The sequence below is a fragment of the Vidua chalybeata genome, chromosome 16 (assembly GCF_026979565.1).
Source record: "Vidua chalybeata isolate OUT-0048 chromosome 16, bVidCha1 merged haplotype, whole genome shotgun sequence".
Lineage (NCBI taxonomy): Eukaryota > Metazoa > Chordata > Aves > Passeriformes > Viduidae > Vidua > Vidua chalybeata.
In genome coordinates, this window is record NC_071545.1 from 4245246 (window position 1) to 4265291 (window position 20046).

The window sequence follows — 20046 nt, forward strand, 5'->3', positions numbered from 1 at the left end:
AGTTAAGTGCACTGCAAACAGATTTTTGAATGCAAAAAACTATTAGAAAGAAAAAGGGAAATTAAGCCCAGGGTATAATCTATTTTATCCTTCTCTGATGCATCTTCCTCCTTAACAGTTCAAGTAAAATTTTGAAGAAAGATAACTGCTTCAAATAACAGTTCTTAAATTGATTCCAATTGCTGTATGAACCATTTAGTCTTAGAAACTAGGATAAAAGACTAACTACTCTTTTGAAGCATCTCTAGATTCTAATAGTGAATAGAAGATAATAAATACTATTTGTAACATTTTTATTTATTTTCTTAGAGTAATAATTGTGATGAAGCTGTTCAGCAAGGGAAAAGTTGTAGGTTACAGAGCTTTTCGCCTTCCAGAGGACTCTTTAGTTTGAGCTCCATCAATAGTGTGCTGATGCACGCTGCCCTCTGTGCAGTGACCCTGCTCCTCAGTGGGGAGGGGAATCGGCCTCGAGGAGCTGCCAGAGCATGCAGGACACTGCCAGGATTGGATGGGTCTGGAAACCAAACCAGGGGCCTCTGCGTGGCACTCTGGTCCGGTCAGAATTAGGAGTTTACTGATGTGTATGAAAAACCTGGGACACTGCTCGAGCCTTGGCAAGGGCACAGGTGACAGGACAGGGGAAAGGCTTCAAACTGTCAGAGGGCAGAGCCAGGTTAGATTTTAGGAAGAAGTGTTGCAGAGGCTGCCTGGGGCTGCCCCATCCCTGGAAGTGTCCAAGGCCGGGTCAGACAGGGCTTGGAACAGTCTGGGATAGTGGAAAGTGCTCCTGCCCATGGCAGGAGGTAGAATGGGATGAGCTTTAAGGTCCCTCAGGTGATTCTCTGAAGCTGTACATGTTTAGAAAATGCCTGTGCCTTTGTCCCCTGGCTTTCAGAGTTTATCAGCTGTTCTGCATGTTACTGTGACTCTGTCTTGCTCATGCAAACTGCTGAGCCAAGCTGCCAGGAGCAGAATGGAAGCTCCTTCTGCTGAAATCAGGTCAGAATGGAAGGGACACAGAACTGGCTAAAAAGGAGGCTGTAGAGGTGGGGGTGAAAAATACATAAGTATACTTGGAGCTGGTAAGGGCTCAGAAGATCAGTAAAAAATGAAGTTTTCCTGAGGATCAGGAGTCTCTTTTTGGGTGGATCTGAGTACTTTGCTCAGTTGAAGTGTCTGGCAAGTAAGAGGGGGTGGTGGGGAAGGCAATCTGCCTTATCAACACTAGAGGCAGGCAGAGAGAAAGGGACTTTCTACTATGGAATATTTGCAATCTGTCTTCCCAGTATCTTTATTTACTGTTTATATATTTTTTTTTTCTCAGTACATCTTGCATTATGGAACCACATTGCTTAGCATTAGTTATCAGTATCAGTAAAATATAATTTCAGTTGCTAGATATGATAATACCTAATAAAATTTGCTGTACCCTTTAAAGCATGCTGTGACTGAGTAAAATACGAGCTGTGTATGCAGCTTGTCTGCTTGCCTAGCTTGACATCAGGGTTGTGTTTCACTTGACAGATGTCTGTAATTACTGATAGTTTTCATAGTTTTATGTATTTCATAAGACATCTATAAGATCATGTAGTAAACTTAGAGGGCAAATTTATCTGGTAATCTTTTAAATTTTAAATTGCAGTGTTAAAATTTCGTGAAGTACCTTGCACATACATATATGTATTTATGTCTATTTGTACAGAACTATTCTGTATAATTATTACATTTACAAATAACTCTGTATGTATAGATGTAATGCAAAATGCACATGTATTTTAGAGAATTTTTACACTAACCTTTCTTAGTGAGATTCTTTATTTCTGTTTGTGTTAATTATTCTGTCAACCTATGAATCATTTTTATAATTAAGTTATTTTGAAATAAAAGGTGATTTTTACTTTTTTTTTTCCTTTCAGACACATATTATTTAAAAATTACTTTTCATTTTGTATTAGCTTGAATGCTTGCAGTATTTACGTTAATTGGCATGTAAGGAACATCAGTTAAACAGACTCATACATATCCTTCCTGAATAATGCAGTGAGTTAAATGTGTTTGAAAATTTATGTGGTTTCATACTGGTAAATTAGATGTATTTGTGGATCATGTTGCTCATATATAAGCTCTGTTTAATTATAAATTTATAATAAATATATCACTGGTCAAAAGATGTGCAGGTAATGTAAATATTTTATGCAAGTGCCAAAAATATAAAATTGTTGAGGTGATAAAAATCACTCTGAATATTTTTGAAAGAGTTGTTAGACCACAAACTCCGTGGCAGTTTGGTCTTCAGTTCTAGTAACATAATATTTTGACAAGGGACAACATTTTATACAGTCCATAGACCAGATCTATCACTTTTGTGCTTACAGCTCAGTTGAAGTTATTCCCCTTGAGGACCTGACCTCAAGTGCTAAATCTACCAATTCTATCTTTTGCTAGGAGAAGAAGATGAGGACAGTATAACCCCATGCACTCACAGCAGCAGTTTCACATATTTGATGAGCTCACACTCAGAGACATCTCCATATCCTGTAGTGTTCAGCCAGGTGGACCAGGCATTACATAGTCCATAGTGAGTAAAGAGTCCTACATTATATTGAGCTTTCTCTCCATTACTTTCTAGAACTGGGATGAGTGACTGGTGGTGTTGGGGTGGGGGTACACTCTTAGGAAGTCTTCCTCATTGATTAATCCAACAAAATGCTTTCTCTGTTTTGTTGTGTTCTTCTCCTATCCTCCCATATGTTCTGACAGTTTCATCCTAAAGTGGCCACCTAGAAAGACATCTTTATTCTAATATGCATTGTAGCCTGTTGTAAAATGAAAAAAAAAAATAAAGACGCCAGTGTATTCATTAAAAAATAATGTGTTTTTAATTACTGCTGGCCATGATAATAGATGGAGTGGTATTTAGAAAGAAAATTAGCCCAAGTGAGCAAATAGCTCTCCAGTCATAACATAATGGATATGAACAAAAGCTTGAAAGAATATTCTCCAACTATTTAAGCAGTCTTTGCATAGTATAATCGCAGACCCTGATAGTAAAATGACAGATATTTATTGTATTTATTTCTTGTTACTAGAGTAATTCTTAAATTGTAGTATTAAAATGTTAAAAACAAATATTACTGCTATTACTGAAAAAAAACCTCTGTAACAAATTTGGACATTTAAGAGCTGCTGGTTTTGTGTGAACAGGTCATAAGCTTAATTTCAAATCTAGGTTATTGGTTCTGGGGGTTTTGTGCTTGACACCCCACATTCCTTTATGTCCAAGGCATTATTAAATACTAGAATAGCTCCAAAGCAGCAAAGCCAGTGTTATGGGTTCTCTATCCCAAACTCAAGCACACAACTAATGGGATACCCAAGACTTCCAGGTCTGTGTAGTGTCTCCAGATGGTGCAGCTGGGTGATGACAGATGGACACAAAGTGGAATAGGTGCAGGGAGAGGCTGGAAGGGGGGAAAATGGAGAGCTGATCGTGTTGGAAAAGAGCTGAGCATGGTCAGTGAGACCAAGGAAATGCTGAGAAGTGGGTATTGTTCTTACCTGTGGCTGCTTGGGAGTAGAGGACAGGACGTGGATGGTGTTTTGAGCTAAAGAGGTATGTGCTGGCCATAATAATTTACAGAGACATGTAAAAGAACCTTTAAATAGTCACATCAGGGAGTTCCTGAAACAGGATTCCAGTTTGAGCTTGGGAGGTCAAACACTTATCAAATTTTGAGAAGGAATTTTTACCCTTAAGAAGAATTACATCATGTGGCTTCCTAGCAGGTGACTCAACTCCCTGACTCAGGAGTTATCTTCCAGCTCTGCTTTCTTTCCAAGAAAAGTCAAAGTCACAGATGCTCTGGCATTCTCGACTGCCAAAATCCCTGCGGTTGATAGGATTAACCAGCTAAATTTGTCCATGAAAAATAAGAAATCTCTGTTTTTTCAGCAACATTCAGTAACTGACATGCTACTGCTATATTTGGTGATAGTGCTGCTTTTCCTAAACCTTGTGTTTTCTGGGGTTCTGTGTAAATTTATATGAGAAAAGAATTATAGTTTCTATTCTATTAAAAAAAAAAAAAGTGCATACTGCTTGAAGTTACCTTATTTTCAGGGGAAGGTTTATTGGAAATGCAGCTCACACAATGTATGATGAGGTGGAAAAAAATAACAGAAGTGACCTCAGTGCATACAGCCCATGTGTTTGCCATTTTTCCATTTTCTTAAGCATTTATGGACAATTGAACTTACACAGTGTGCATCAAATAGGTAGTTTTCACATCTTTCTGTGCATGCTGTTCAATTTGTATATTTTTAAAATTATTAATAGTAAGTGCTGAGAAAGAAAAAAGTTACATGTTTTGGAATTATACTAAATGTCAGAAGTAGTCACTACACTGTGGCTCAAGACAATTCTGATGCTGGCAAAATCAACTCCTTGATTACATTTTTCACGTATAAATCAGAATTTACTTTTCAAGAACTCATATTTTGTGCAAAATTTCATTTCAGAGGTAAAATCTCAGTGAAAGGAAACCTCAATGCTGTTTTTTTTCAGTGGAGTTAAATCTCGTACAGCTGTGTGTTTACCTTTTAATGCATGCATCAGTAAAATAATAGTTTGCAAAGATTAACAGCAGCAGAGTACCTGCACTAAAAATTAAACAACTTTAGGCCAAATGGATCTCTTAGGGTTCTGTGCATGTAGGCATTGTCGTTACTGCCACGGGAAATCAATTAGGATAAGATCCAGCTTCCTTCTGCTCCATCTTCAAGGTTCTGTGGCACCACATCTGCAAATATTCCTTCACTGGAAAGTTTCTAGTGAGAAGAACTCTGGGGCTTTGCATTGTGTAAATATGTATTTATAAACTTAAGAGTTTGATATTGAGAGTGCCTAAAGTTTCTCTTTCATGCCAGGTGCTCTTCCAGTTTAATTTTACTGAAATATCGCTGTCTATAACTGTTGCTGTTCCAGCTGCATTTACTTATTCCTTCTTATATATTCTCTTTATATTTTTATTGAGGGTTGTCAGTAAACCAAAAAGAAAAATTGTCCTTTCTAGGTGAGGTAGCAGTACCTTTATTCCACCTATTTCATCAGATTTAAACCTTTCATGACACTCTTAAATAATCATTGTATTTTCCTGCCTTGTCTTTTTGAGCATTTATTTGTGTTAAGCAATCAGCTAAATAAGCATTTTAAACTTTCACCCAAGTGACTTAGGGCAGTGCCAGTGTGTACCTTGATGATTGATATGAGCATAAAAATTCTATCCATGTTTTCATTATTATATCTGGATATATGGTTATTTTAGAAGTGAGGTGAGGAGCCATTTGCAGTGTGCATGTATCAATATTTATGTAGGCATACAAACAAAAGGTTGAAATAAAGGTAGGAGAATATGCAAGGATTAAATTTTGCTCTCTTTCTGGCCTTTTTAAATAAAACATGCTGGTGTTTGGATGATTCTGTGATACCAGTTCATTTCAACCACTTTAGTCACTTAATTTAAAAAGGATGAAAGGATGAGTAGTAAGTAAAGATTAAAAAAAAAAAAAAAACAACAAAAAAATAGAATTAGTAGCAAGCAATGTGGTCTGTGGTTATCCTAGCTGAATGTTACATGCTGCTAGAATACAACACCATGGACAAGAAATAGTCTTGATTATTGTGCTCACTTACTGCCTTCCTGCAGCTGATTCTTTCTGGAGGAAATATTCTGCCAGCCATGTTCTTACAGTGTCACCTTTTGAACCATTGTGCCTGGGTGATCTTTTTGCAGCTCAGGGCATTTATAGTCTGGTGATATGTGAAATAATTAATATTTCTGGATTTTAGCAGCATTTAATTGAGTACTATTGGGTTTCTGCACAAATATGTGTGAAATGATTGTTCATTTCTGATCCCAACCTTTTGATTAATCAACTTTCCCTTGGGCAGTCATGCAGAATTTGCCATGTTGTGCAGCAGCCAAGCGAGCATTTAAGATTTTCATTGGTAAACTCAGTTAAAGTGCAAATTCAGATTTTAGTAAATGGCTTTCTGAATAAATAAGCATATGGTATTATCCTATGTGATATCATATTTTTCCTTTTTTTCTTTTTTTGAAAAATGCATCCCTCAATAGAAAGGGCTGCTCAGGCCATCCAGGTTTTTTTATAACAACATGAGACACATTAAAGTAGAATGAAGTAATCTCTCATAGCAGAGGAGCAGAATGACCTTTTAGCCATATAAGGTTTGATCAGGTGCCTGGATTACCACATGAATAGAAATAATGCTGGGTTGGCCTGGCATCTCTGGAGAGCTGGTTAAGAACACACCAAGTGGTCAGTGAAATGCCTGGTGCAGAAAGAGCTGGACATCATACAACACATGGCAGCTGTTGGGCACCTTCAGAGTGCTAGTGTAACTGCCATGTGTATTATAAATTAATTTTAAAGAGATTTATAACATTTAGTTGTGATTGAGAAGTAAGAATGTGAGCTAGGATTACAAAGAATCTCAGAAAAGAAAGTGCAATTAATTTAAAATCCACTGGAACTCCACTATGACAACCATTCTGTGTAGGATCACACAGCAGCTTGCAGTACAACAGTGCCTCTTTCTTATACCAACTTAATTTAGCATTATTGCATGAGAAAATAATATGTTGATATTTTTATCAAATGCCCTTTCATCTCCAACTACAATTTTTTTTTTTTTACCAGTGCTTCCTGCAATCCATATTTTTTTTCTGGTAAAACTGATACTGAATTTAAAAACTATTAGCTATAAAGTCTCATGCTCTCATTAATTGTGTTGTCTAATTGAAGAACTCAAGAACTCAACTGTTGTCTATTGGAGAACTCAAGAATGGCACTACAGTTGTAATCACTTCTATAATGCTTTTAAACTCAGTGCAAACTAAATGATTACTCACAGAAAATATTAGTACAGAGAAAATACAGTGTGGGCAAATGTTATGCTGCTTTCCCTGAAGTATTCAGGTGACCTTATTATCTACCAACATGAAAAACTACTGTTGGGAAAGGAAGGTCATTCCTTGATCAAGGAAAGATCAGTCCTTGTCCTTTGCCATAGAGACTGCCAAGTATGTATCAGCTGCTCCAGAGAGGAATCCCACAACTGGTTTGCTGTGTGTGATATGTAGATAAGATCCTTGTAGATTTTCATTCCTGGGGATAGAAATAATTAGGTGGTTACACAGTAAGGTGATAAAGCCATTTTTGCAAAGCACAGGCCATAAAGCCTGATTTGTCAACAAAGCCTATTTGGTTATTAATAGGGAATTTCACATATATATGAACTTGTTGGACTGTTCTGTAGAGTTGCAGATAGAAAATGAAGCTGTGTATTGATCAGAACTGATTTTGTCCCTGGAGTCCGTGCCCTAACTGTAAAGTACAAGTGCTGACTGGCACACTCTGCTGATTGCAGATTTTTTTGACAGCTGAGACCTGACTCTTCCCTAATCCGTGTAGCTGCATTGTAGGAATTACAAAGCTTATGTGACAGACCTGTTCTGTATTCCAAGAACTGCAACACACCTGTCATCAGATAGAAGCAAGAATGCCCAAGTCATCACTTTACTTGGGAAGCAGAACAGATGATTGAAATTATTTCTTACTACTAACTAATTCCCCTTTTAGCAGAGATAAGCTGCTTTGTTCAGCTGTAAATGAAACATTAGGGTATTAGCTGTCAAGGCAGAAGTATTGGAGGAGCTAAGATTTTATCAGCAGTAGTAACATTCTGGGCAATAAATTGTTTTGTTGGGCAGAATACTATTCTCCAGAGGTACAGAGAAACAAAGCTCATTAAGGTAAATGCTTAAAGCACCACAAAAAAGAAAAGACAAAAGCTTATTACCTTTGTTTTGGGGATAGATAAAACATTTGCACTTTTTCATCTCTGTGTAGCAGTGAAGAATTATGTGGTACTGTTATTAAAAAGATGAATTTGTAGGCTTGTAGAATGCTTTCTGAATATATCCAAGGGACAAATAGATTCCTGAAATATCAACAGAGAGCTGTAGTAAGTGATGGCTTTTTGGAAATTGTTTTGTTTCCCTCTGGGTAAAATTAGGTATCTGCACATTGTCCTGTACTTAGCATTCATCAGATTAATAGACTTGCATTATTAAATGAATGTTTGAAATAGAGAAGCAGAAATGTTGGAGTTATATGAAATATTTTTACCAGTATATGTACCTAAATTAAATTCATAAGGTTTATGTCATGAAGCATTAGGATGATGGGAGGAGAGGAGCTCTTGGTGGTAGGGACTGCAGCTCAAGAAAAATATTTGGAATGTTAGGAAGGAATTGGAGCTCTGTAAACCAAGGGTGGACATAAACTTGCTATCAGAAAAAGTTAAAGAGGATAGAAGTAAAATAGGTCGAAGGAATCTCTGTTTGTGAGCTAAAAAGTCTGCAAGTAGCCAGAGGCAGATACTGTTTTTCCATCATTACTTGTTTGAAGTAGCATTTTAGAAAACTTTAAAATAGAAGTTTCATACATAGCACAAAGAACAAAGACATGTAGCTGCAAAATGGCATGGAAGATTCTGTTAATAGCTGACATAAATGTCTTCAAAATTTTCTCTGTGCAACATGGAGGATTTGGAAACACTGAGGAGAGCTTTGCAGTGCATCCTGTTACCTACAAAGGAGTCAAGAAAAGATGCTTTAGGAAAAACCAAGCAAAAATTAGAAGACCAAAGCATGAGTTATTTATTAATGGCTTTCTGTAGACAGGAAATCCTGCACTGATAAAATACAAAATTCTGAATTCTGCTAGTTGGTTTTATGTATTATAGAAATATATATATAAATATATATTCTAGTTATATATCTATATATTATTATTATTATATTATATATATACATATAATATTATATGTATATGTATTATTCATATTGTCTATTGTATATAGACACAATGTTGTTTCAATATGGCTGTCACTGGGTCATTGTCCAGTGATGGACAAATCATCAGAATCAGTTTTCCTTCTCTGTGAAACAGATATATCGGCCCACCAGAATAATCTGCTTGATTTTGAGGGGATAAGTACAATAATAATCAGCTTTGTTAGTGGCTAAGACTGAAATTAATGAAATTTTTGTTTCCTCATTTGGGGTAATCGAGCTCATCTGACAAAGTGTTAAGGTTTGGTGAGGGAGGACTCAGTGATACTGTAATTTACTGTCTTATATTGTTAGTTATAAAGAGCATTCATACTTAATGCAAGTGCTTTATATGCACCCACCAACTGTAATAGAAGATAGATGTGATTTGTTCAGTCCCAGCTGCAGCACAGTCACGGGGAGCAGCAGGAACCTTTAGGCTCCTGTGTTGCTCCAAGTACTGCCTCAAATCCAGCCCAGCCTGCCTGGACTGCAGCCCTTACTGAAGGGCTGCTTTCCAGTCTGGAGCTGCTGCCGAGGCAGAACTCTTGTACCCCTGCTGAAGTTCAGTGGGAGAACCAGAAGTTCCAAAAGTAAACTCAGGAGACCAAAATATCAGGGCTTCTTGCTTCAAGTAAAATCTTTCTCTTTGAGGAAATCTGTTTTCCTAGATATTTTGGGAGATGAATGCCAGGTTTTACACACAAGGGCTTTATTTTAGATGATGCATCCTTCAGAACAACCAATCAGTCTGCAGCCATTTAAGTAATCTTTGCAAATGTTGATTTCACCCTATACTTTTTTCCTTTACTTGTAAAATAGGACTTATAGAGAGAATGTACTAAGGGTAGCAGGTTATTGCTGATTTTATTAAAATTAGACTGGAATGTTTTGCATTATAGACTCATCCCCAGGGTATTCTCTCATCATTTTCCATAAGCTAAAGACCCCCAGATTTTCAACTACCATGATCAGTAAATGAATGAGAACTGGACTTTGATCTTCTAAAATGCATGGGTCAGCTTTGAGGTGCCAGAGATCATAACACCCCACTGTGAATTCATCCAGCTGGGCTGTGGTGTAAACATCCCAACTGTTAATGGCAGAGCACCTTAAGAATCCATAGGGATCAGATCCAGTCATTTGCATTAGTTGAGTAGGTTGATATTTTTGTACTTTATAACCCATTTTTCCCAAGCAGCTGCTTTTCAGAGCTCTGTACCAGTCTGAAAAAGGGCTGTTGGGAAGATGAGTTCATAGAACTCTTGTGAAGAGGCCAATCTTGAGCTGGTTACTTGAAGTACTTTAAGAACTTTGGGTATGGAGGATATCAGTTATGGTTGCATTCTGTCATTTTATATTAACAAAAAGATCAACCTAGACAAAAATCATAGTCCTGATTCCAAAAGATAAGGCAGAAAGGTCTACTCTAATTTTTAATTGGTATTCTAAAGTAATTTTAATCATGCTTTCATCTTGTTTCAAAGCATAAATTTAGTTTTAAATACACTCTTATTTTCACTAATGATGGACAATTACTGAAATATTCAGAGACCTGGAATAATTTGTGCATTTACAAATGGCTTGTTTTTATCAAATACCTAGTTAAGCTTTGGGGATGTTACTGCCATGGATCACCAGGAGAAAAAATAATTTAAAATAACCCCAAACAACAGGGGAAAAACAAACAAAAGAAAACCCCACCAAAACAAAACGTTGAAATATTTCCTTGTTCTTGTATACTTTAGGAGCTCATGGAGAAGCTTGAAAGTGGATAGAGCTCTGAAAAAATAGCAAAATTTGCTTTTGTTGTTAAAGTGGAAGAGAAAAAGTTTTCTGCAGCGCATCAGAAATGTCAGTCTAACAGGATACAAGGTGTGATCTGAGAGAAACTTCAGCAGGCTCTCTTTGTACTGACAGGTCTAATCCAAATCCAGCCTTCCCTTACTGTGTCACTCTGACTTTATGCAAGATCAGGGATTTCTGTCTTCTCTCAGCTCTGTTATAGCCAGCACAAACCCCTCTGATCCGTGTGTTTGTTGGCTAGAACACTGACTGTGGCTAATTTCTACTGCAGGTAACCCAACCACTTAGTCCAGCTCTAACGCACGTGGTTAAAGAAAAAAAAAATGTGTATTTTGGATATTTGTGAAACGAGAATCAGAAACATAAGAAGCCAAACATATCTCATATATAGATCTATCGTGGCCATATAGCAGTATCTTTAATTTACAATTTCTGTTGCTGTGCTGATTTTTGACATTGCCCAGAATCAATTTAAACTAATGTGAGTGCAGTGCAGTTTTGACACTTGACTGTGCTGGAAAGGGTTGTGGTACAAGACTAGAATTTTCTGTTTAGGACATCAGTGCAGTTGTGTTTGGTTTCAGGAGCAAGAAAAGGAGAGATAAAAGTTAGGAAAATTATACACTTGTCAGAAAACTTGCGGAAGTGGCACAGATTTTCACAGCCTACACCAGCCAGGGAACAGTTTATGCTGTGCTTTGTGGAATTGCTTACTGCAATATTTACTGGTGAAGTGTTGAGTGTTTTATACCCCCTGACCCCCATGTTTTCATCTGTGTAATGTTACTTTTTCATGTCAACCCTTTGCCTTAACTGCCTGGGTGTGTATCTCACAGCAGCAGTGATTACTGAAGAAAGCAGGAGTGGTACTTAGCTGAGAAATCCTACTTTGGCCGCTGCTGGGCCCAGGAATTGCAGATTGTTCCTGGACCCTGCAGGTTTGATACTCTGGTGTATAACCCATTGGCTGACTTTCCGTGCCTTGAAAGGATTTTTTCAAGTCCTCTCTAGTCCTCTGTGTTCTTTATTTGTTTGCATTCTTTGTATGGTTTTCATTTCAATGAAAAACTCATCGTTTTTCCTGTGTCAGTGGTTTATTTTTTCATTTGGACTCTGGTTTAGACTCCTCACTTGGCTAGCCAGGAGAGAGAATAATGGAGGGGTAGTACTGAAAAAAACTGTGATGTTCTCTTCATATGGCTTCCTATCAGCAGTGCACAGTGGATGGGCCACATTCCTCAAATAATCCAGTCAATTAAAAATTGATTTTTGTTCTAGGCAGCATGGTGGTAATGTAGTGGGGAGACAGTGTATGCATTACCAACAGAGCTCACATCAGTTAAGTGATATTTAGGTGATCTTCTGTCATGGGAGAAAGCAGTGCAGTTGATGATCTTTGCTACTGAAGAAGCTAAATTGAAGTGTCAGATACCAGAATTGCATTTTATTTCTAATATGTTGGCCTGCCAGCCTGGGAGAAGCTATGTGAAGTCTGCGAATACAAAGGGACAAAAGTGCTAAATCTAGCAGAAACTGAATGGTTTGGGGAAGATACTATAACATGGCTTTTAGAGCCTTTAAATGCATTTAAAGGAATTGAATCTTATACTTCAGTTGCTGGACCTTTTGTCTACTACCTTGCTCCCATTTTCTGATGGCAGCTCTAAAGTAAATGAAGGATATGCATGATCTGAATTGCAACAGTCTTGTTGTTTTGGGTTTTTTTTAATACCACTTAAATTAGTTGAAGTGTGAACAAAAAAAAAAAGGCCCAGATCTGTTAATTGAAAAATGTATTTCCCTCAGATGTTCACAATTCTGAGCTGCAGAATTTAAAGAGGCATCTCTCTATGATCAGAAATGTGGAAATGTGCAGCTATGAAGATTGAGCTCTACCTTCAGCACACTTCATGCTGCACTATGAGACCCAAAGCTGAAATCACTCTGCACTTGTCTTGAGTCATTAAAGAATCTATTGCTAAAGACAGCTTTCAGATTTTCCAGCAGAATAGAAAACATGCAGCAAGTTTTACTTCAGGTTCTTGGTAACCACAGGATGCTGAAATCACATCTGCTCTTGGTTATGAAACATCACAACTTGACACTAAAGGTGTAACTTAGATTTTATTTTTTTTTTAACATGATACAGGCTTTTCCCTTCCTTTTCTTTCAAAAGCATTTGTAGGATGTCCTGGTGCATCTCTGCTTCATCTAAAAGGTGGCTGCATTTCAGTGGCAGGTTAAGTGATCTCTATACTCTTCTCCAGACCTCTTGCAAGTTCAATTCCTTAATTACTGCCAAGTGCTTTATCATGCTCAGGTGAAAGGCATTGGAGAAATTAAAAGCAGGCTTGTTCTTTAAAGTTTAGGTCCTAATTTGAGGTTTAGATCCTAATTTTTAAATGGATAGTGTTACTTCTATGCTTAAATGCTTTACATCTAAACTCTGTGTCATGGTGATATTTTAATAACATATTGACATGTGCCTCACCTTGGCTTAGCTTTCAACCTGCAGCATTATATCTGTTTGTAAAATGAATGTATCAGAGACAGGCTGGAATGATGGGCAGTGATCTGTGAGGTATTTCACATCTGTAGAGTAATCCCACGCTCTATTTCTGAACATTGCTTGACAAAAATGTTTGGCATCTCACAGCCAATTTGCAAAGGAGATAGTGTATTTCCAAATATAAGAATCTAAAATTGTTTTCAATAGAAGATTGGTACCAATAAAAGAAAGTTGACCATCCGTACGATTTTTTCTTAGCATCATGTTTAATTTTAACCTAGGTTTTAATAAGCTGAAAGTCTTCCATAAAAGATAATTTCACCTGTCAGTAGATTTCTTCATTAATTTATTACTAGGCTGCATAAAGAGAAAATAAATGACAAATTCTCTTTCAATGTTATTCTTGGGGTAAAATGCTGCTGGGTTTTAGTACTTTGATAGGGGAACAAAGATAAAGGAAAACAAGAAATATGCTTCTGGGCCTCAGAACTCTTCAGCATGATTTGAATACAAGTGGCTGACTGTGATAAGTATGTTGGGCTCCCTTCTGTTAATTACAGTATTTCTAACGAGATTAATTTGACAGCCCCTGTGTCATATTTTGCTCAATACTCCCTGTACTATCACATGGAGGAGAAGCCTCCTCCCCACCCACCATGTGAATAGTTTTTGATGGATTATAATTTCAGAAGGTCTGTGCCACAAGCAGATATTTGTTTTCTGCTCAGTTGAAATTACTTCTGTCTGTTAATGACTAAATAGACAAACTTTCCCAGGCATTGACAGAAAGTACAAAATTGAGTCAGACACTTGACTTTAAAATGCCTTTTTAAACCATGTCCCTTATTTCATTACATTTTTTTGTGCAGAGATGACAGCTCCTCGATTTGTTGCTGTGAGTGACAGTTAACTTACTGTAAACATGAAATCTTTTACTTTCTCTGGGTTCCATTAAGTAAAAGGCATTTAAAATTTTTTTTTTCTTTTTTCCTTATAATATTGTGATACAAGCTAGCTACTAATCTCAAGATCAAAGCTAGTTATTGTAATTATTGTAGTATGGAATTTGATATTATAAAAATACCCACTGATGTTTTGTGAAACCCAAGAAACTGTTTCCTCTTAACTTGGTTTGCATTTTGTGAACAGTTTAAGTAACTTCTTCAGAAGCATTTAGATTAAAAAATCCAAGAGTTGCTGTAACTTTTCTTTTACAATATTATTGTAGTTTTACCCAAACTCCACCAGGTGTTGCCAAAGAACATACAGCCAAGGCAAAGTTTACTGAAGTGGAAGTTGCTCAGAACAAGTGTGTACATTTTCATGAACACAGGCATTAAAACCTTTTTTCTAAAGCAGGAACACCTTCCCTACAGATTTAAGAGCATTCCTCTTTTCTTTGTGACTAAACATCAGGAATCAAACAATTTGGTACAGAGTTGATTGTTTATGGGGTATTGCATTCTTAAAAATCTGTTTTTTTCTTATGAAAGGAAGATACTCTCTCACAGGCTATAGGGAAAAAATATGCTGGTTTAACCATTCATTGAAACCGTACATTCCACTATGTTGCTGTCTTAATTTTGGGTGATGGGGTGTCCTTTTAGCAAGATGTTCAAATTACTTAATTTTGTGTATTTGGTGGGTTTGGGATTTTTTCATTCCAATAAGCAAAGTTCCTACAGACCCTCTATTCCTATCACCTTTGGTAGAGACATTTCTTTCCTTTGTTTGCTTTCTGTCTTGCTGAGTCAGGAGTTTTGCAGATCACAAATCAGTTGTGTTTCAGGGTTTGTCTCATTCTGGGAAGAAAACGTGCTTCCAGAAGCCAAGGTTTGCTTGAGGTAATAAGAGCCCCAAACTTGTGGCTGATCACAACAGTGCAGTGCAGAATGCTCAGGCTAACAGCACTCGGTGGCAGCAGGAATCGATTCCGAGCCTTGGCGCAGAGCAGTTTCCATCCTGCCTCCCTGGTGAGTCCAGCCATTGTGCTCATGGCATAAAAAGCAATGTGCATTTTAATTGCTGTTCTTGTTTTTGAACTGTTGCTCGACTATTCCTATGGTTTAAGTGAAAAAGGCTGGATCGTGGACAGAACTAGTTGCCAGAAAAGGTGTAACCAGTGACTGCTTGTGATGGTGATGCAAAAAACCTGTGTTAGGTACTGCACTGAGCCAGGAACTTTGAGGGAATCACCTCTAGCAGGTAATTGGGAATCTCTAGAATGGCAGTTTTACATTCTATAAATGCCGTGATGTTTTCTTTTGTGCTTTAATTAAAGCTTTCACTTTATTGTTGTGCACAAATGTGTTGTATTTGAATGTTTATTGAATGTTCAGTAGAAACGCGGAAACCAGGATTCTTTGGGGTAGTTTGGCATAATCTGTGTGGGCTGCAAAGATAAAGGTGGTTAAGGGAGAAGGAAGGAAAAACCTGAAATGTTGCAGTTACTTGAAGCAGAAACACGTTCAAAAATGTGACTGTAGCTAAGACTGCACAAAGACTCGTTGCTTGTAAGAAATCCAGGGCAGTGACTTCACCTGGTGCTATTTAATTAATTATTTATTAAGAATTATGTTTGCTTTCCCTTGAGATGCGATCTCCCTCCTTCCACCCAGAAGTGTCAACTAATGATTTGAATATAGAATATTTTAATTACTTTAGATCTCAGTAGATGTTAGTATGTAGGCAATTTGCTCCCTTTCATAACCACATGAGTACAGTAGATAACTCAATATTGCTGTAGCTTTCCTGGGATCCCATTTTATCCCCATCCCAATGCACTTGATAAAGACGGTGCAAAGGAACAAGAGGAAATTTAAATTATCCTACGGAGGTGAGATTGGATCGGCGTTTAAGCTGGTAGGTGTAATACAGATGCTGTGATCAGGTGCTGAGAGCCAAAATCCTTACAGCCCTCGTGCCACTCTGAGCAAAGGGACTGGAGATTGAGCAGTTCTCTGATGTGGTCTTATCAGTTTGAGTATAATGTAAATCCTGTTACAGCAGCTTTGTCCGATCTGCCTGTAGCTTTGTTCTGAACCTTTCAGAAACAGTTCACTGAAGCAGAAAGAACCCTGTGAATTGATATTATAAACCTGCATGGTTGCTTTATTCATTGTTGGAGCAAGAGAATATAACAGAAGTATTTATTTTAGTGGATTGAGGAGCCTTTTTTTTTTTTTTCCTATCAACATGAGCAGAGGAAAAATGTTCTAAATGCAAAAGAGGAAAAGCTAATGCTATAATCATATCCATACCCACTCGGAGCACAATCCCATTGAAAGATAATGCAGAACACCATATGTTTAAATTATTTTACACATTCAAAGAGATTTTTAAAATCCCAAAGTGTTGTTATTTCCTGCTGATGTAGAAAAAATATCAGGTGACACTATTATAATCAGGAAATAATAGTCCTGTGAAAGAAAAGCTTCTCATAATGCACTTAGTCTTTCCAGACAACTGTATTTTTCTAAGCACCACCCACCTGCTCTCTTTGGGGCTGAGATGAGCCTTGGCAATTCAAGATTGCATTGTATTCACTTTCTTGCTGGTGGGCATTTCTTACTGAAGTTCAAGAGCGTGAAATTTCTCTTTAGTCTCACTGCTTTGATATGGTATTTGCCTAATAATCAAACAAATTAAAGTGCGGAAAAAAATTGATAAAACTGCAATATCTTAAAATGAAGAGGCTGAAACAGTAAATTGAGTTCCTTGTAATAATACTGCAATGCCATGTTGACCCTTATTCTTGAAAACCATTTTTTATGTTGTGCATCAGTAAGATGTGGGCTATTTGAACTTTTCAAGTGTCGTGTAATCTAAAAATTCAGGCGTTATACTTGGAGATCTTCCACAGAGTTTTAATTAACATTTGTGAATTATGAAGATATGGAAGTCCAGCTCTATTGGTAGATGCTTGTACATGCTATCAATGACTTTCTGCTACTTAAGACACATCTTCTGTTGTGTGGAACACTTACGAAGTGAGTTCCATTACAACTAAAGAGTTTTTTAAATGGAAAGCACTCTAAGATGAGAATTATTTAAGATAGAAATATTTTTGTGTACTGCTCTTAAAATTTCACTGCTTCTTTATCTGTAGTATAAGGAGTTTGACACTGAAGCAGAAATCAGAATAAGTTTGGGTGGATACAAAGCAAATTCTGACAAATTTTATTATGTGATGTAATGGGTGCGGGTGCCTTATGGGGTGAAAAGTGAAAGCTTGTTTTGTTTTTCTTTCTTTTTTAATTTTCCCTTCTAGGTAGAATAGTAAGAAAGGACATTTTCTTTGTCTTAATTTCACGTTTCAACAATTTTCAGGTGGCAGGAATGCTCCTGATTTTCCATATGTATCTGTTTTTCTCTTTACATAGCAAATATTGGTATGACCTTTCATGGGGTGAGTGGTGCTGTTCATCCTTGGTAAAGGGCTTGGGTGTTTCAGGGAGTCTTGGAACAGTTGGCAGTGCAGTTTTAAAGTGGGTAACACACAGTCAAGTGTGAATCTTGGATGGGCATTATTTGCTTCATTTGCACTTCAGATTCCAGCTACATAAATCTGACAGTTGGAAATGCTGTAAAATGTAAAGAGGAATAAATGGAGTTATTTTTGCAGATTGCTGTTTTCTTTCTATGTCCCCACACCTCTCACCAGTCCAGATGTTTTGTCCACTGACCACGGGACGCCTGCATCTCTAGGTTATGATAACATACCTGTTTGTATTAGCAAGATGAATGTTTAACTGATTTAGTAGCCAGGTTGTCTCTCTCTGATCACAGTAAATATTTGCATTGATTAGAAGGTAAAACAAGGCCTATTTGCAAGGCCAGGAGGTTGTATTGCTGCTGCTTTTCTTTTCTCAAGGTGCTGCTTTTTTTTTTTTTCCCTGTTTTACATGTCTTTCATTATTATACTTTTTTTCTTACAAAATAAACCTCAAACATTTCTGAATGGTTTGTGGAAAAATAAGGTGTATATGTAGTGTTATGTTTTCACATTTATGTATCTCTGTCTTCTAAAGTTTGTGGAATTCTTCGCAGAACTGTTTTTGTATTAAATTTTCAGTCTGGAACAATTCCTCCCAGTTTGTACTCTATAGGACTGTAATATTTGCCCAATGATGAGCTGCATCCAACATTTTGTTAACTGAAATGGGAAGTGACAGACTGACTAAAAGAAAATGTCCGTGTCAAAGAAACAGATATTACTTCTTTCTCACAGATTACTGAATGCCTGGACACTGAAGACTCTGAGATTGCAGATGCACTAAGGTTTCATATTGATCCATGTTAGACTAATTTGATCAGAAGAGTGACTTCTGTATCGTGTTATTTTCTTCTACAGTATTTGATTGAGATGGTCAAACACTGAGAATATTGTGCAGGAAAAGGAGGGATTGGAAACGAGAGACATTCAAAAAAATAATACAGATTTGTTAGATAAATTCCATTTGCATTGATTTTCACTAGGGATATATATCTTTTGATGGCAGCTGTCTTCAAAATAATAGCATAATAGATAATACTCTGCTACATAATTTTGTATTTTTATTACTTCTTTTCATTCATATTTGCAGAATAATTTAATCATCGAAATTGGTCAGTACCTGCCCACTCAGCAAAGATATTTTTCTTTATTGTATTGTCAGTGGTTTTTTTTGGCACAATAGAAGGAAGCCATAGTTGTTATGCAAGAATGTGAAATTGGAAAATGTTTGAAGAACTACAAAATGAGTGTGAAAAAGTATCAGTTACTTCCTAGTCTTGCAGAAGTAGGTCTGGAGTCCAGGGAGTGCTCAAGAACACGGGCTGTGTCTGCTCTGCCACTTCAGAGTCCTGGTGCTGTTAGAGGAGCCCCTGCCCTGAGGGTTTGTTTCTTTGCTTCAGCAGGGGGTGATAAGGCACTGTGAGATTATCACAATTTCAGAGGTTCCCTCATGGCGTGGCTGTGCAGGAACTGGGAGCCTCAAGAAAGCAGCATGGGATGGTGGCTCAGAGGCTCCTGCTTCTGACTGATCCCATCTTCCCCAGGTCCTTCACCACCGTCCTGGAGACACGGAGCTAATCAGCTCTCCCAATTCCCCCAGGTTTTCCTGAGGAGCTGTGCCCTGCTCTCCCTTTCCACAGTCCTAGCAGGGAGCTTACCTTTTATCCAGAGTCACCCCTTTAGGGATACACAGCTTGCTTAAGGTGAAAAAAGTCCAGCGGGATTTTGCTTGCCAATCTCGTGTAAAGGAAACACATGATCCAAAAATTATGTTGTCTAAAAGTTTAATATTAAGACATGAGAAGGCATTAGCTTGTTGTCATTCCCTGGCAAAGATCCTAATTTTGGTACCAAACTTAGTATTGGATGTCTTCTCTCCAGTCAAATAAAAATAGCACCAAAAAGCATCCATTTTGTACAAACTGAGAAAGGACTGGTTGTACAGTAACATGGTAGAAGCCTTATTGAGACAGGGTAGTTATCACATGGTGTCATCACATCATTTGCAGAGCAGTTATTAGTTTTATTTTTCCTTGCAGTTATGGCTCAGGACAGGGAAAATGTGGTATATTGCTTTCTTTTTTCTTTTTTTACTCAGGAGATTGCCTGCTTTGTCAAGAGTGCATTTGTTAGTCTCAGTGTCATATTTATATTAAAGACATAACAGAATCCTACTGCACTATCAATTGCTTTTCATTACCCTTGTCTTTGCTTGCAAAGGTCATCACCTCACATGTGAATCAAATTTGGAAAAGAGTATTTTCTTCAGAAGCAGAATTGCAGTCTGAATTTCAAGGCAGTGCGGTTTGAGAAAG

The 20046-nt window shown here is 37.3% G+C and overlaps 1 protein-coding gene across 18 annotated transcripts in view; it reads left to right on the forward strand.

The window, feature by feature from the left end:
- RBFOX1 (RNA binding fox-1 homolog 1) overlaps positions 1-20046 on the forward strand; it is a 1013650-nt gene that overhangs the window by 808292 nt on the left and 185312 nt on the right. Inside the window, exon 1 of one of the 18 annotated variants that reach the window (XM_053957204.1) lies at positions 15158-15209. The exons of the other annotated variants lie outside the window; for them this stretch is intronic. The gene's annotated coding sequence lies outside the window, so the exon portion shown is untranslated. Of the gene's footprint in view, positions 1-15157; positions 15210-20046 lie in introns of those variants that run through there. 18 annotated transcript variants of the gene reach the window in all.